This window comes from Acyrthosiphon pisum, unplaced genomic scaffold (genome assembly GCF_005508785.2).
Source record: "Acyrthosiphon pisum isolate AL4f unplaced genomic scaffold, pea_aphid_22Mar2018_4r6ur Scaffold_20730;HRSCAF=21972, whole genome shotgun sequence".
Taxonomy (NCBI): domain Eukaryota; kingdom Metazoa; phylum Arthropoda; class Insecta; order Hemiptera; family Aphididae; genus Acyrthosiphon; species Acyrthosiphon pisum.
Window position 1 is genome coordinate 7,354 of NW_021770121.1, and position 5,088 is coordinate 12,441.

The window sequence follows — 5,088 nt, forward strand, 5'->3', positions numbered from 1 at the left end:
AAACATTTATACATTTTTACTCGTATAATTCAAAATTACTGTATAAGTACTATTTATAAAAAAATTTTGTATTCAATTTTCAAGTTTTTTTCAACGAGCATAATTTATTTATCAACATTTACTATATTTAAAAAATTAAAACAATCTATTACAAGCTGCAGCTTATTATGCGTATTATTATGCATAAAATTATTATTTTATACCACGGTTGGCTATTATTATAGTCCATTACATTACATCGTTCAGAATTAGATTCAAAAACCATTATAATATTATGACGATAGGTAGCAAAAATTAATAAAATAAAATCAATATTCTAATTGGGTTTACCCATTATATTAACCTAACTATTTAATGTGCGTGAGAATTTCGATTAAAAAATATATTTGGTATATATTCGAGCAAGTTAATAATTTTGATATACATTTTCAGTTTGTGTAAGTTTGCTTATTAGAGTATAAATATACGATGGACGTTATGGGCAATTATCGTTAACATTTGATTTTACAACAACGATAATAGTTATGCGTACAAAGCAGTTTATTTATTTGGTATAATAGATTTGCAAACAAAAACAACGACACACTGATTACATATTTTGTTAAAGGATCACACAACACAAAAAAAATTGTCTTAAATTTTTTTTCAATGTTAAATTACTGTAGCTAATAATATAGTTTATATAATGATTTGGTGAAAATCCCATGCAAAAAAAAAATTATTATTTCAAGGGATATTAAGAAAATATGTAGAATAGCCGCGTGACGTCATTGGACCCGGCTCATCGTGATTGCGCACATCTTATACGTGTACAATTTCCTCGCTTCACACGACGATTTGCCAATCTAAAAATTGTATTTATGAAATTTAGTTTACGCATAAATGTGTGATTTTATGTGTTCAAGACGATAAAAGTATCAGAAGTTCTATATAACGTTTAGTTTTCTGACTAAGCTCTGCTCGGTCGGTCGTGAACCACAGCGACTGTACAAACTATGTCAACGCATGCCATAGATTATAGCACGGCCAATATTCCGATACACATATCCTTGAAATCGATACCTGCACAGATAATCCTTCAGCAGTGCTCAATCACTAGAGATCGTGTGGTATCGCTGATAGGTGAGTGAGTGTGAGTGTGTGTGTGTGTGAAAGCCAATTTCTTTTTGAAATTCTTGCCTCGTTACAGGCATTGCAGAGTGACAATATTCTAAGTCATTAGCGAATGTTGATTTTCACGCCTCTTTTTACGATCTCTTCCCTTTCCCGCGGTGTTCTTATCGCTACGTCCCCTGTTGCATAATGTGAATTACAAACCATATACAGTCTAGAATAACAACAATAATAACTATGATATTATGTCAAAAAAAAAATAAATAAATATGACATAGTATAATATAATATGTTATATCGATAATAGCACATAAATCATAATTATTATTTATTAAGTATATCTTGCCGTCCTAAGTTAATACGATTGCTGAGAAACAGAAAATAATGTTTTTAACAGTAAATCAATCCTTAAAAAAAGCGCTTATTCAAAAAAATGATCAAAACTTATGCCGATATTTCAAATTTTATAACTAGAATTAGTTGAACACTTTTAATTTCAAATTTTTTGAGTTTTTAAGAAGAAAATTGACTCATCCTAAAATAAAAATATACATAGTAGTACTAAACGAAAAACTGATAACTCCAAAATAATAATGGACTTAATGGATTATCACATACCTTGTTTTAACCTAAATTGTTACTATATATTATGTCACATCAATACCCATTTTCTCAAACGTTGGTATGAAACATTATTTAAGCTCGGTAACTCCATTATTTTTCATGTGGCATACCGAGTTTTCGCTTAGTTTTTGGATTTACTGTGTTTTCGCTAATAAAGCATCTAATCTATTGGATTTACCGCATATTGTCTTATTTTAAATTGGATATTAAGATGACGTCTTTTAATAGGAAATACACTATGTTTACATAAGAAATCGGTATAAAACCATCAATATTATCATTCTATAGAAACAAAAAAATCAATTTTCACGAAACATGAAGTTATCTGGTTTTCGCTTAGCACGGCAGTATTACTGTTTTGGGGGTTTTAATACATTTTGCACGGAATGAGTATTCTGAAAAAGTAAGCTTTGGGCGATTTTTCGAAGATATTTTGAGTCGCTGCATTGCGCCAAAAGCATTATAAATTTATAATACTTATCTGTCTTCGCCGAAAATCTATATTTTCCTTTTAGTCGAATAGAATACCGATCGACAGCGGACAGACGTCGACAAAATTACTACACGGGTACCTTCTTATAATACTGTGACAAAAAAAAAAAAAACAAGTGCACTTACACGTCTTGTCATCGCGTAATCGCCGTTCGCCAGCGGTGCGAAACGTTCGCCGTGTTTATGACAATAGTGTCGCAGTATAAGGAAACGGTGTAATCTACGGTTTTGCACGAGCTCGAGACCACAGCCTTTCGTCTGCGGCGACTGTGGCGTCTGAAATCACTTTTTGTAACGATTACGTCATTTTTGGTATTTTTATATATTTTTTTTTTCATCGCTTTCCTTCCTCTGAATAATAATAACGCACACACGTACCACAATTACTTATTTGCATACACAAGAGTGCATTTAACGTTTGCTGCACCGTCACTTTCCACAGTTATATATTTTCATTAACTTACAGCCCACCTTTGCGTAATAGGTATACCTCATATCAAGGGTGGGCATTGACTAGTTAAAAAGTTAATTTTTTTTAACTTTTTAACTTAGCTAGTTAGTTTATTTTTTAATCAACTTATGAACTTATCTAGTTTAATTTACAGTTGAAATAACTTAGCTTTTCTCAGTTGATTTTAAAATAATCCATCAAGTTAAAAACATTTTGACATTTTTCGCTTATACGTAAATATTACTATATCGGTATAAAATAAAAATAATCCAATACAAAAACACAAACATCTCTGTTCTATTTCTTGACAACATAATTTTGTGTATATTAAATATTAATATATTTTATTAAGTTGTAAATTATATATTATAAGAGTTACAATTATAAATGTTTTTAATAAAGTTAATAATTTTAAATTACAAATTGACGGTTGTTATGTTTTAATGTTATATAACTTATAATATATATGAAGGTCATGTACTCATCTTCATGTATTATGACATTCAATAATTGCTATACGATATAAAAAAAATATATTTGTTAAATTATTAATTAGAGATGAGTATAGTTTAAATTATTAAATAATAGTAAAGTAAAAGTAAAATGGTATACAGTGTACATTATGATAAAAGTTCAATAAAATTATTTTTTTAAATTCATAAATTAGAAACTAGAATGACACATTTACTCGTTATGTGATTTACATACTAATTTAAAAAAAAATAGATTAACTTTTTTTAAACTGAGTTAAGTTAATATTTTTTCTATATTAACTTTTAACTTGTCAAGTTAAATTTATGATTTGTTAACTGTTAACTTTTAACTTATCGATCTTGTGTCTTTTTAACTTAACTTAACTTGAGTTAATTATTTTCATTAACTTGCCCACCTTTGTCTCGTATGAGGCATTTTAAATATTAAAGATTAATTGGCACAGCTGATCTTTATTCTCAGTTCATAAAATATAATGTCTTTGAATCGCTAAACGACAAGTTATGATAAATTAGTGAATATAAAAACGATTACAAATCGAAAAATATTAAGCGATACGAAATTATTGCAAAAACTATATTAAGAGCGTGTTTTACTGCATACTGTTACTAAATTGGCAAAGGGTATTGGGTATTGGCAAAGGTGGGCATTAACTTGTTGAAAATATAGTTTTTTTTAATTTTTTAACTTGACTAGTTGATTATTTTTGTTTCGAACTTATTTATATAAATAACTTACTAAACTTATTCAGTTAAAATGATTATTGTTGTAACTTAACTTTTTATAGTTAATTATCATTGTCGTGCAGTTAAGTTAATTTTTTTTCGTTTCATGTGGAACCAACTAGACAATACTGCTTCAATGACTCTTTTTCGATTTTAGTCATTTTTTTCTAATTATATTTCATAATAATCTAACTTTTTACACACAGTGTAAAAAATAGGTTGGTGTTAATAATAGCTATGAATTACCTAATCTAAGTTCTAGACATTTATAATCTAACTGGAAATCTAAATTTTTTAGAAATTTGAAAATTCATTATTTCGCTAATAATGTATATTATGTACCTAGCTATATAGTACCACCATGAAGTATCTACCTATATATTACAGATAATGTAGAAAAATGTATAGAAAATATGTTGTCCTTGTAATAATTTGACGTCATGCATGCAGGCAACAGGACATACATCTACATAATGTTTTATTTAAATGATACTATAATTTAAGACAAAGTTAGAACAGGTTTGGCCAACGGCTAACCTTAACCTATCCTAAAAGATGAAACCAAATTTCTAAACCAATTTTCATGCAAACAATTACCGGAAATAACAAATACCTAAATAGATTTTTTCGGTTATATCATGTTTATTGTGAATTATATTATTTGAAACGAAAAGTTTTCAGGTTGTTCTAGTGTACCAAGTACGACGAGTAGTAAATACAAAGCAAATGGATTTATATTTCCTACTTACGTGTTTTAAAAATGATTTATATAAAATTAAAACTATTTGATTATTATTAAATTATTATGTAAATTAAAAAAAATTATATCACCAGAAAAAAAAAATATATTTTATTGACATTTACTAAATGATAAACTTTATTTTTTTCAAATTGACTTCTTAAAGCACCCATAGTTACACATTCAGTCAGTGTTTAGTTATTTCCGATAGCTTCAAGAGAAGTGTTCAGCACGTTAAAGCCTCTACAATTTCAAAAAATTATATTAAAATTTTGTGAAATGTTATTTTCAATTAAGTTAGTTAATATAATATAATATAATATAATACCAAACTAGGTATATATTTTTAATAGTGTAAACGCCTCTATAGCATTTATAGAAATATTATCTATTTTTATTATTTTATATAATTGGTGCCACAACGTATTAGTTAAATTTAATTGTCCAATACA